The sequence below is a fragment of the Aphelocoma coerulescens genome, chromosome 2, assembly GCF_041296385.1.
Source record: "Aphelocoma coerulescens isolate FSJ_1873_10779 chromosome 2, UR_Acoe_1.0, whole genome shotgun sequence".
In the NCBI taxonomy this organism is placed as follows: Eukaryota; Metazoa; Chordata; class Aves; order Passeriformes; family Corvidae; genus Aphelocoma; species Aphelocoma coerulescens.
The window spans coordinates 52028580-52042940 of NC_091015.1; positions in this window are offsets into that span (position 1 = coordinate 52028580).

Consider the following 14361-nt stretch of genomic DNA (forward strand, 5'->3'; position numbering starts at 1 on the left):
GACTCAGTTGAATACTTTTAAAAGAGGAAGAATTCCCAATTACATTTTTCCAAAGCTTTTAGTCACCATATATTAGTATTCAGTCCAAATCTGTATAGTAGTTAAAGACTGAATTACAGGTGTCATTATAACTTCAGTTTTGATTTATAACTTTTTGTAATAATATCATATAAAGTTCTAATCCGCCTTACTAAAACAGTCAGTCATTTTAAAATCCCCAAGTTGCACTGCAATTAGTGAGTTACTCCTGCTGCTAATTTAGCTGAACGTGGAGGAGCTAAATATATCTCTGCTACAGTCTGTTCCTGTAGGAAGAACAGGATCCATCAGCAGAGGTGTCAAAATAGATATACTTCATGTTTTTGACTTTGTTTCCTAATGATGCATTTTTCATTGCAGATTTGCCATTAGATATAGGTATGGGAAGCTGATTGTGAGATTATTTGTCACTGATGTTCTTTTAATACTATTGAGTGTTTTTCTTGTTAAAACTACAATTAGAGAGAATTTATGTGAAAATAAATGAAAAGGTATCTGGACAGTTCGGGGTGTGGTTGCTCATTTTTACAGCTGTTATCCATTTGTTTTTCATCTCTCTCCACTCAAGAATGGTTCTGGAAATGTCTGGTAGCCTCATTCATGATGAGAGAGGATTAGTAACAGGAAGATATAAATGAATATATAAATAAAATATTTCCTTTGAGGAAGTAGTCATGGTCACTGCATTTCAGTGAGAAATGACCCAAGTCACTTATGAGAGATGTATGAACTGCCTTTTCCAATCCTGTGTTGTAGTTAGTGACCCAACAGTTTACTTCTAAAAACATGTACCCCAGTTCCAGAACTTGCCTTTTGAGAGATGTACTTTGTGCTCATCTCTTGCTTGAAATTTTTGCTTTTCAGTTGGTTAGGAGAAGGTTATATCATTTTAAATCTTTAAAATGTATTGTTATTGGTGTATTTCTTTATTTCTCAGTTCTTCCTCTTTAATGTTGTACTGACACCAAAGTCTAGAGCTGCCTTTCTGTCTTCTTTTGAGTAACTCCAAATATAAATTGGTGAAAGATGATTTGATCTGTTCTTACTGAATACCAGATTGCTACAAAGTATGCTTCTCTCACCTGCTTTGCTAATTTACGCAGTTTGAATCTGTAATACTCTTGGATTTGGCTAAGAGACTACCATGGATAGTTTAACAATCTATGTATATTAATTTATGAAATTTTATTCATGGATACCAGTATAAGAAATTGGAATAAAGAAGAGGGGAATTATTAAAAAGTTTATTCCACTAATCCCTATGGACCAGGTATATTTATTTTAGAATCATTTAAATAAAAACTTTATGTTAGAAAAGTAAACACCTTTTAGCATTCCTTCTGTTTATGGCAATGAAAATCTTGTTGTTTCAGAAATTCTTTCTGGGTAAAGATACCATGAAAAGAGGGTCTTCACGCTGACACTGTGGGGTTATAGATGAATACTTAGTGAATCTTTATAAGACCTTGAAGACTGGCTACTTTTGTCTGACAGTTTGCACTGAACATTACTTTTCCCTGAATTTACGATTCTGAGAAGGGTGGACTTTTCTTTCATTAAATCTGTCTCTTATTTCCCTTTTCCAGATGCATGTGACCTTGTTCAAGATAGCGGAGAATGTCAGAATTACATTTTGAAGTGGTACTACAACAAAGAGCAGAAAATGTGTGGTCAGTTCTGGTATGGGGGCTGTGGAGGCAATAAAAATAGATTTGAAACACAAGAAGAATGTGGATTCTTGTGTATAGAGTCTTCCTAGTGCAGAGACACTTAAATTACATTCGTTCATCAGTTAGACTCTCAGGTTGATGTGGAAAAGGCATTCAGAGAGGAAGCTTTACATAACCACTTGGCTCCTGTATTTCAGTTGAAAGAAATACTTGATTGTAAAGTTATTATCTGGTAACATAACTGTGAAAATAAAATTTAGGCTATTTCTCTGTTGATCTAACATGTTGAGTATTGAGAAACTCTTTTTAGCCAACAGTGCATTGTTTAAAAGGCATAAAAGTATTGAAGCTTGACTTTCTTCCATAAATACAAAAATGTACACTTTCTGAATATACTGCATAAAATAAAGCAGTGCATCAGAGAATTACACAAAATAATATCAAATGCAAGACACTAACATCAAAATGTTTTGATGTGTTTGCTTACATTTATCCTGCTTATAGAAAATACCAGAAAGCATTTAGATCTGACAGAATTCCTAGAACTTAATTCACTTAACAGGATTTAAGAGATTTATTACCATAGAGTCATTCTTGGCTTCTTTTTTTTTTTTTTTCCCTTCGGAATAATCCAATATGTGAATAAAATCAATCATTCTCAAATGTGTTACTTCTGCTGTTAGTTCTTGAAACAGGTGTAAGCATATTCTCATGGTGTGGCTTTCCACTGGTAAATAAGCATTGGTCCCCTTTCCTTGTTACCAGATGTTAGACAAGTGCTTTTATTTTAGAACATTAGATTTTCATGGCTGCTCTCGAGTGAAAGAAAATATCCTGAGGACATCTGATTGAGGATAATAAATGCAGTGCCCTGCAGAAGGGTAGGACTTAGCTGAAATCTCATACTCTGATGACTTACCCAAACTCTGTTGTTGCCCACTTTATGGCTGTAGAAGTCACGGTGCATTTAACTTTGTCACCATAGGCCATTCTGCAGAGATGGCTGTACTCACCTGGGATTTTGTTCTTTGCTGGATTCACTTACAAGATACAAGAATAGATCTAGCATGAATAGATCTATATGCTCCCTTGAAAAAAAGAAAAAAGATTAAACTGGAAGAAGAGCTGTAAAAATTATGCAGAAAATGTTTCTTACTGAAGAAATAAAGTGAAATAATGACATATATTCCATACATGAAAATGGATGTCACTGGATATAAAATAATATGTGCCAGCTTTCCTTAAACAAAATTTTAAATTTCCCTTTAAAAATACTGGGTTTGCTCTGATTCAGAGGAATCCCATGCATGACAGGGAGCCCTCCCTAGCAGAATGGAAGGGCTGGTTATACTACTGACTCTATGGAAAGGAGTTCTTGTCCACTTGTAGAAGAAGCTAGCAGGGAATTAATTCTATGATCAGTATTAGAGGGGCCCTGCCTCCATCCGGGTGAAGGAGAGGGATAACTGGGTTCGCTGAACTGTGTGGATTTGATGGCCCACCATATCAGCCCCACAGGAGTACAAGGCTTTAGTAGACACTGGTGCACAGTGTGTCCTAATGCCATCAAGGTATGCAGGAGCACAAGTCATTTGTGTTCCTGGAGAGACAGGAGGATCCCAGCAGCTGACTCTGTTGGAGTCTGAGATTAGCCTTCAACTGGGCATGAGTGGTGAAAGCATCCCATTGTGACTAGACCAGAGGGTCCATACATCCCTGGCATAGACTGGCTCAGGAGAGGGTATTCCAAGGACCCAAGAAGGTATTGGAGAGCTTTCAGTGTAGCTGTCCTGGAGACAGAGGAAATTAAACAGCTGTCTGCCTTACCTGGTCTCTTGGACGGCGCACGTGTCATGTTGCTGAAGGCTGGAGAACAATAGGTGCCAATCACTACCACAGCAGTGCACCAGAAGCAATATTGTATCAACTAAGACTCCATGATTTCCACCCATAAACTGATTTGTTGACTGAAGAGCCCAGGAGTGATCAGCAGGACCTGCTCGCCCTTCAACAGCCCCATGTGTCCAGTGAGAAAGCCTAATGGAGGATGGAGGCTGACAGCAGACTACTGTGGCTTGAATGAAGTCATGCCACTGCTCAGCACCACTGGACCAGACATGCTGAACTTCCATATGAACTGCAGTCAAAGGCAGCCAAGTGCTGTGCCAAAATTAACATTTGCTAATGCCTTTTTCTCAGTCCCTTTGGCGGCAGAGTGCAGGGCACACTTTGTTTCACTTGGAGGTATTATTGTATACCTGAAATCAACTGCCCCAGGGGTAGAAAAGAAGCCCTACTGCCATGGACTGATGCAGACTGCACTGGAGCAGGGTGAAGCTGCAGAACACCTGCAGTACATTGATGATACCATTGTGTGGGGCAATACAGCAGAAAAAGTTTTTGCGAAAGGGAAGAAAATAGTCCAAATCCTTTTGAAATCCAGTTTTGCCATAAAACAAAGTAGAGTGAAGGGACCTGCACAGGAGATCCAGATTTTTAGGTGCTTCTCCTGGCACCCTGATTATCTGTGTTGGACTGGATGTTCTGAGGGAGGCTTTCCTGGGCACATCATGCAACTAATGCTACATGGAGTAAGTGGGTCACATTGATCACATAATGAGTTCAAATAAGGAACCCCAGTCATCCAGGAATTTTGGAAGTGATCATGGACTGGCCAGAAGGCAAAGATTTTGGAATGTCACCTGAGGAGGAGATAATACATGCTGTAAAGGCCTCACTATATAATAAGTTAGCAGAATATGAGAAGCAATATGCCTTCTTTACTGGATGGAACCTGCCATCCTGTGAGAAGGCATCAGATACGGAAAGCCACTGTGTGGAGTCCCCTACTACAAGTCACAGAAACTGCTGAAGGAGAAGGTGAATCGAGTCAATTTGCAGAGGTCAAAGCCATCCAGCTGGATTTAGACTCTGCCAAATAGAAAAAGTGGTCAATCCTTTTTACTGATTCCTGGATGCTGGCAAGTGCCCTGTGGGCCTGCCTGCAGCAGTGGAAGCAAAATAACTGACACCAGAGGGCTAAGCCCATCTGGGCTGCCGTATTGTGGCAAAGTACTGCTGCCTGGGTGGAGAATCTGGTTGTGCAGGTACATCATGTAGATGCTCATGCACCCAAGAGTCAGGCCACTGAAAAATGTGAGAACAACCAGCAGCTGCCAAGACTGCCAAGACAGGTGGATTTGGATTGGCAGCATAAGCATGAATTATTTCTATCTCACTGGGCCCATGACACCTCGGGACATCAAGGAAGAAATAGGTGGGCTTGTGACTGAGGAGTGGACTTAACCATAGACATTATCCATGGATGTGAAAAATGCAATTAAGCAAGCCAGGCTGTTAAAACCTCTTTGGTACAGAGGACAATGACTGAAATACAAGTATGGGGAGGCCTGGCATATTGACTATGTCACACTCCATAACCCATGACGGCAAGTGCCATGTGCTTACAATGGTAGAAACAACCACCAGATGGCTGGAAACATACCCTGTGCCCCATGCCGCTGCCCAGGACACTATCATGGGCCTTGAAAAGCAAATCTTAGGGGAGCACAGTACTCCAGAAAGAAATGAATCAGTGGAACTCATTTCCAAAACCATCTCATAGATACTTGGGCCAAAGAACATGGCATTTGAGTGGGTGTATCACATTCCCTATCATACAGCAACCCCTGGAAAGATAAAACAATGTAATGGACTGTTAAAGACTGCACGGAGAGCAATGGGTGGTGGGACCTTCAAATACTGGCATTTAGCATTTAGTGAAGGCTGCCTGGTTGGTGAACACCAGGGAATCTGCCAATCAGACTGGCCCTGACCAGTCAAAAATTTACATACTGTAGAAGGGGATAGAATTCCTGTAGTGTATATTAAAATGTGATGAGGAAAACTGCCCGAGTTATTCTTACCTTAGGCAAGGCAAGCCCTTTCTACACTAGTCCCAGCAGCTAGAAGGGACTAACATGGTTTAACCCCAGCCAGCAACTAAGCCCCACGCAGCCAAGGAAGAGAACTGAGAATGTAAAAGGGAGAAAACTCAAGGGTTGGGACAAAGGCAGTTTAATAGGTGAAGCAAAAGCCATGCACGCAAGGAAAGCAAAACAAGGAATTCGTTCAACACTTCTCATGAGCAGGCAGGTGTTCAGCCATCCTCAGGAAGGCAGAACTACCTCATATGTAATGGTTACTTGGGAAGGTAAATCCCATCACTCTGAACATCTCCTTTTTGTTCTTCCCCAGCTTTAGATGCTGAGCATGTTGCCATGTGGTATAGAATATCCCTTGGATCAGTGTGGATTGGCTGTCCCAGCTGTGTCCCCTCCCAACTTCTTGTGCCTCTCCAGTTTTCTGGAGCTTTCTGGCATGGTGGGGTGAGAAACAGAAAAGGCCTTGACTCTGTGCAAGCACTGCTCTGCAATAACCAAAACATCCCTGACTTATCAACAGTGTTTTCATCACAAACCCAAAACTGACCTCTATACCAGCTACTGTGAAGAAAATCAGTTTTACCCCAGCCAACAAACACTAGCACATGCTCCACCCCTATAGGCACTGGGTTGACCACGGCTGGATGTCAGGTGACCACCAAAGCCACTCTTCATACTCTTTCCCTGCTCCAGTGTGGGGTCCCTCCCATGGGGTGCAGTCCTGTGGAAAGAGGCTGCTCCAGCATGGGACCCCTACAGAGTCACCAGTCCTGCCAGCAAATCTGCTCCAACATGGACTCTTCTCTCCAAGGGAACAGCTTTCTAGATGTTCAAAATTTTGGTCTATTTCTAGACCAAATAAGGTCTCTGTGCCTTTTTTACAGCCCTGCATAAAACTGCACTTCTCTAGATGGATTATGTTATAGTTGTCATCAGCTATTCTTGCCTGTCTCACCTCTTCCCCTCAACTAGGCCAAATCCCCGAGCAAAGTTTTAGTTACTGTAGAATTCTAGTAGCAGTCTTTGATAGAGTTTTGTAACAGCTGATCATTTCATGCCTGGATAATTACAGTGCAGATGTCTGTCAGGCCTGTCAGGTGAAGAAACTGTCCAAGCGCTTGAAGGTGTTTTTAATGTTGTATCAGGCTGTCCATCAATGAAAAATCCAAGAGTTTACACAAGCCAAGAAACTGATTTGTGAGAGTAACACCACTCTGGGGTCTTTAGTCAAAGGAGGTTTCTCTGCATATACGAGTTCTTCTAGGTGACACCTTCTGCACATTTGTATCACCTTTGCTTTGTCAAGGTCAATGTTCCCTGACTGTTTTACCCTCACAGAGTGGTCTTTGTGCTCTTTTCTTTGCATGGTATGTCTTCTGCTCTTGGGACCTGACCTTTTTCAGGAGATGAAAGAAGAGAGAAGGAAGTTTCCAACAGTCTCTGAACCTCTGGGGCAATTATTTCACAGCCTCATGGCAGTGCTCCTCTCCAACAACTCTGCAGGACAGCCTGTTAGCAGGTGTACATCACTGTGTCTGTCACAGGAAGCAAAAAAAATGATTCAAATGACTTCAGAGGCAGCTGGCATAAGTCCAACTCACATCAAATATGAATGCACCTTCTGGACAATACACAACTTTGCCACGTCCATCTACCATTTCCCGAGTCAAGCAGTGTAGTGAAGCATTTTGTATGACCCATTTCTGCCCAGATTGCTTTCTTTCTGGGTGAGTGCATGTTTCATGTTCCAGGGATGTCTATCTGCAGATTTTAAGATCTTAGGGAAAATCTTTTTACTTCCAAATCCCCTTCTTGCTTTTTGAAAAAAACAAAGTAAATAAATAAATATAAGAATCTTATTGTTAGCTCTTAAGTGTGTCTAATGGAAGATCATATCAGTTTCATCTGAGAAATACGGTATTTGATTGTGAAAACCAGGGACTGCTTGATGATTTCTTCAAATTAAAACACTTGTTAGGAGGAAGCTGTGTATTACACCTTTCCAGATATTTATTGCTAGCCCGTAGAAATAGCTGAGAACACAGCTATTGGAAAACCAATTAACTGCAATCTACAGCAAGGGAGGTCAAGGGTTTACTGTAACAGAGTCGTGAAGGACAATGTTCTCTAGTGGGATCCAAGTGGGAAATACCATATAATTTCTCTTCTTTAATTAGTTTTCTTGTCTAATTTAATCCACAGCTTTAAGTTCTGAGATTCTCTTATCTTTACACTTTCTGTGACAAGAAATCTCTGAGTTGCTACAGAATTCCCAAGGTAAGGCAGTGCTAGCAGCCACAGCCCCAGGAAAGGGCACATCTGAAGGGCCCTCAAGAGCCAAATCTGTAACTGCTAAAATTGAAATTGCAAGTCAGAACTGCCAGCACTGGCAAAAAAAAAGATGTTCTAGTAGTTGAAGACCATGTTGCAATTATCTTATCCCTGTTCTGTTCCTGCCTCCCTATCTCAGCTGTGCCTAGATAACCCCCAGTATCTGTAATGGAGTGCAGGAGACTTTTCCAGAGTCCTTAGATCAGCCGAGCCTGAGCTCATGAGGAAGTTAAGTCCTTGGCTGTAGCCTTGCTGAGGTTTTAAAAGAGCCATCAGCTTTATGTCCAGAAATATGCATTGCAGTAGTTTGCACTGACAATTGTTTCCTAGTGACTTGGATACACATACATGTGTTTTATACACATATCTTTATGAAATATTATACTAATAATCCTGCAAAATAAATGTTTTGTTGTAGCAAGTGTTCTGTTATCAGTAGACTCATAGGAATCAATTCTTCTCAACTAAAATAAATTCACATAAATCGAACCTCAGAGCACAGTCTCGCCCACTAAAATTAGTGGAACTAAAATCACCACTCAATATTTTATAAAAAGATTTTCACCACATATTACTTTAAAAAACAAGATGAAAACCTTTTATGGAAAATAGTGGTATTTCAATATAAGATACCCAACCTTCTTGAAATCACAAACATGCCCATTTATTAAGGATTAATAACTGTTCAAGACACATTTTTTTAAAATAGCTACCATTTGATTAATAGGTGGCTAGTTAAGTGTTTTCCACTTTCCTCCAAATTGGGGAAAAAAAAAAAGCAGGATGCATCTGGAGTTCAATAGAGCCAGCTTTTCCTGGTACACATGCATGTTAAAATCCAGCTTCTTCAGCTTTCTGACTGTGGCAATTCTTTTCACCTCCCTCAGAGAGAACCACCAGGACCAAAAGGAAGACAAGGGAACATGGGATAACCAGTTAAAAAAGGTTTAAAGGTTAAACAAAAATTCTGAAAATACTATGTAATTATGATTTTAAATAATTCTTCAGTGTTTTTATGACATATTTTTCTAACTTTTGCCATCATTTTTCTTTTCGTGGGTGCAAGGATTTTTTGGGAAAAGGGTACAGTGTTACTCTAGATAGTCTAAATTTGTCCATGCAATATTTTTTAGGGTTTTCTCTTGCAATAATTGAAGATTTTGAGAGTTTTGCAGAGATGTCAGTGAGTGTTAAGTCAATGTTACTTTTTTTTAAGCTTTGTGCAGATTGCTGCAGTGCCCACTTTGTGGTTTTGCCTAGGAAACACATGGGAAATCTAACTGCAAGCATTAATTCCTGTGTTTAGGGGTTTTTTCTTCCTTTTTTTTTTCTGGTTGGTTGGTTGGTTGGTTATGTGAAAAATTCATGCACCTTTTTATTATTTCAGGAACAATGGGGAGGATGGGAGTGATGGCATTAGAGGAGAAGAGATACATTATTGTCTTTCTTTTGCCTTCTTGACCTCAAAGTTACTGAGTGGTAAAAATGAAATAATGTACTTTATTTTGTCTCTAAGAGATCTCTTGGGGTTCCTGGAAAGAAAGGAGAAAAGGGTGACTTTGGATATCAGTAACACTTAGTCATCTTTTATTGGTCAGGATTTGGATTTAAGAACAACAGTATGGCTATTTCATGAAACTGTCCCTGTGAGAAATGTCTTTAATAAACTCTCAAGCACAAGGCACAACTTTTTACCATGAAGTTATTTGCACTTCCTTTTGTTTGAATTTCTATCAGAAGAGATATTACAGGACTTAAAATACTTTTTTGCTCTTCTGAAAAAGGGCAAACTACTGATGAATAGCCAGTGGGTAGTTTTGAAAACAGGATATATATTCAGTAGAAGAGGACAGTGTAGGACAGGGATAAAAACAGACAAGATTGTTGCAGTGGACTTTATCAGAAGGTGATTATTAACACGTGTGCAATGCTCTATAATAACTACTTGGTACCTCACTTCCAGATAAAGCTTTCGTACCCTTTCTGTCCTTACAGAGGTGCTGAAGGATACACAGAGCTATATATGTTCCAAATACTGCACAGATAAAACTGCAAGTTTTAGGTATTTATAGCTTGCATGTAAGTATTGTTAGATATATAAAATTTCTTTTTTCATTTATTTCTGTCATCTTCCACCACCAGGCCTAGTGCTCAGCAAGTCTTTCCCCGTGATTACAGTAGTAAGTGATTTTTTAGTGTCCATACACAAGATTTTATTTCAAGACCATTACCACTGCATGGTTTCAGGAGTACTGTCTTTGAGTTGTTTTTGCTGTGTTGATTGCTAGTTCTTTCTCTGTCTGCAGTGTTCAATGATGAAATCAGACTGAATAGATAGTTCCTCTGGAATCTTCATTGACATCTGTAAATGCAAGGAAGTATGATATACATAAGAGGAAGATGTAAAGAAAAAGTTAAACCTTTTCGATACGATGAACTGCTGAACAGCATGGCTTGGTGACACTGTGGGCAGACCTCTGAACCCAAAGCTTTCTAGTAACTTGTCATTTGTATATGGAGTAAAGAAGAGTAAGAAGTACTTCATGTTCCCACAGTTTGCTGACTGATATACATTCCCCCATAGATGTAGAAAATCTGCCAGAGGCTTGTTCTTGTTGATATCACTGGATATTTTCAATGTTCTGTGCACAGAAATTGCCTTTAATATTTTCTCCAATATTTTTACTTACACAGAAATTAAGGAGCAATTAGAAGTTTTGTTAAATAAATTGAACTGACAGCTCTTCCATGTTCTCATGGGAAATCAGTGTGCGCTTCAGTAAACAAGTAGATAAATCACACTTTGGAAGCAGCCCACTTCTGCCACAGACAGTATTACTTGGAGAAAATACACCACAGTCAAAAGGATAGTTGAGGCAGATTAAAAAGAGGAGTACTTTCAGTTGTGTGAAACAAGATGTTGCAAGTCTTTTGTTATCTTATGATGCTGCAGCAAAGGAACAGCTGCACCTCATTTTCCTTTTTTGCAGTAAAAAATTGTTGACTGGTCATTGTGCAAGTTTGATTTGGGGTTTCTATGCAAACCTATGACTAATATTTTGTGTTCCATATCCTTGTGTTTCAGGGGGAAAATGCTGTCATAATTTCTTGAGAAGCTTGCATTTTTTATCAGAAGAACTTCTTGTCACATTTTAATTGCATTTTTTCCAACTAATTAGGGTAAACCTGGAGACAAGGGACTTGCAGGAGAAACGTGCACTAAAAATATATAGAGGCAGAATGACAAGTACATCATCATTGATATCCTTTAATGGATTTTTTTTAACAGGTTCCTCCTTTATGTGTGCTGATTGCACATTCGTATTGATTTTTAAATGTTATGTCTGTCATTTGCAAAAGCTGTTAATGCTCTGTCCCTGTGTAAGTCACACTTAGCAGAAGCAATGACCATCTCTGGATATCCTACTATATGTGTTCCAGTTCACCTTCCTTTTTTGCCTTGGGTAAAAAACTGCTGTAGAAGAAATTATCTGGTTTAAGAGCAGTGTGATGGTCACTTTCATTCCCCATTAACTTCTTTGTCCTGTTTTTTTCTCGCTTCTTATTCATTTCTCTCTCCTTTTTCTTCACAAGCTTTTCCACGGCTGAATAGTAACTTCAGATGTTCTCTGCTATGACAGGGGCTGACGAGGGCTGGCTGCTCCCTGCTGAAGCATGTGCTAATATTATTTTAGGGACTGTATTTTTAAATGGACTTTGAACATATTGAATGAATAACTCAGTTAACAAAAATGAGCTGAACTACTAGAAGAAAATTGGTGCTTTGATGTTATCCATCCAGGTTGTTCATCTCTTAAAAGTGAAAATGGTGTCAGACCTGATGCTCTTCTTTCTTATTTCTCATTTGCAGTTAATTCAGTGGAACTTAAGCATGTAGCAAATAAGGGAAGAAGGAAAGAAATCTGTTAATTTCCAATTAAAAAAAAAATCATGACACCTCTGTATGTTGTTTGAATACCACATATGTAACATGTAACATTCATAGGGCTATTCCAGGACCTGCTGCTCTGCAAGACAGTTGAAGTGACAGGGGATCTCCAGGATGCAGGGCAAGACCAGACTCCAAATATTTTCCCATTAGTGGAACCTATGCTTGTTCTTTTTCATTTTTAAGGGAAAATAAGGAATGAAACAAAACGTTTTCTTCCTGTTGTGGTGGTCTGGAGTGGTAATTTGTGCAATGTCCTGACAACTTCCAATGATGCAAATGGTAAATTGTAATTTACAATATTGTAAATTGCATGATTGTGTTACACTGTGAACTTCAATATTTTATTAAATAAAGAAGACTGTGAATCCATCTTTATGTAAGCACAAATCAGGTTCTTCTGAATGCAAGTGGGTAATTGTTTACCTATAAATGTAATTTTCAGAAGTCACCAGCTAAATGCATGATTTGTGTGTATTTGAAAAGTGTACCTGACTCATACTTAGAACCTTTCCTTTTCACTGATGCAAAGGATAATGATTACTGTAATTTTTGATTGTCAGTAGCACAGTAAATTTTGCAATTATGTGTTCCTAACAAACCCTTTAGGAGTACCATTGTGGGAATTCAACAGTATGTATCTTTAGTCTCAAATGAAAGAGGCTCACTTTAGAAAGGTTTATTTCCTCTTTGACTTTCGCTTTGCAAGTTCAACACAGTATAAAAGACAGATTGGGTTCATTTTTCTCTCATTAATTGTTACCATTGCTAAGAAGTCTGCAGCTCTTGCTAAGGTAGTATTTTCCCTGTACATCTTTCTACAGATGATATACTGTGAATTTCTTACAGCTTCAAAATAGGTGTAAAGGTGAAATGAATTGCAACAGTCATGTTCAAAAATTTCTGTAAGTACTAGAGGTCTGTCCTCACAAACAAAAACCCATATGTTTTCTCAACCTAAATGATTTTAACATATATATGTATACATATATATGTGTATATATATATATAAACAAGAAATTAAAATAACAAATAACAGCTAGTGAAACCTTCAGTTCTACTGTAGAATTTCAATATCCCCAAATCATAGTAGACATTAAATAAAATATATAAAAATGTATAATTACAAATGTGTATAATTAGCTCTTGGCTTTGATTGGTTTTTTTCACCCATGATTAGTAAAATATCTGAGCAGTTGAGAGAGATGAGGAGAACATAACTATAAATTTTTTCTTTTTTTTTTTTTTAAGGGGAATAAATGACTGAATGGACAAGCCTGATTTTCTGCACATATCTCAAGCAACGTCCATGTTACAAACACAGACAATGCACCACCTCCCTAAGTAATCATGTGCTGATGTATGGCTCTTTTGTTCTTGTCCACAGCCATGTGAACTCATTACCTACATCTACAAACCCAGGTATAAGAATTCAATCCTGTTTTGATATTGTAAACCTGAGTAATCACTTGCTTTCTTCCCTGATTTATTAATATCACATTGATTCTGTGTTCAGCACACCTGTGAATTTATGGTCTTAGCAGGCAGGTATTTGAAAAATGATGTTAGGGCTGAGTATTTTACTGAAGTTACTGTAGCATAATTTATTAGAAATGTTAAATGTCTTGGTATCCAGTGGTCCCAGTTGCCATGAGGTAAGTTTGCATTATTTTTCCTAGTCTATCTCTCTTAATTCCTTAGGAGTTGATTGTGCTAAATACTGTGAGTTCCTACAACAAGAAGTATTCTTATTTTTTTAAACTCTGAGAGAAACCTCTAAATGAAAATGTTTAGTGTGGAGTAGGCCCAGGTCCTACTTGTCCTTTTACTCCGTTCTCCAATAAAACCAAAAGGAATTTAGCAAGCATACATAGCAGTGGAATTCAATAATGCATCTTAAGTCACTGAAAGCTTTATAATCTGTAGAACTGTGGAAAATAAATTCAGTGTATGTTCCAACAGTGATTTCAGCTTTTTTTTTTGAAAACTCATTGGATGCAACATTTTTCAATTTAACTTTCTTTTCTCTTTTTTAACTTCCTGGCATGGTAAGTACTTCTTACTCCTATGTTACTGATACTAATGGTACTGTTTATTTGTCAGATTGACCTAGCAGGATCTGACAAGCTGTGAACTACTTTGCCTGTATAACGGTAGGCCCCACTTAACCAAACATTCTGAGATATGTGTTTCCTTCACAGGGGTAAAATCCTTCATTGAGTCAGGTGTTTACTGAGCTGCAGGTTCAGTTTGCTCATCCATGTGTAGGTAGGAGAAAATGAAGTGAAAAACAACATTTTAAACTGGATGTAGTTTCTTCAAATCTTTTATATATCACAAATTTCTATTTACAAGAAAGACTATGGGTCTTCTTAGAGGCTTGTATCTTTTTCAGTGATAATTTATTTAACCCCATTGGTAAGGCTAT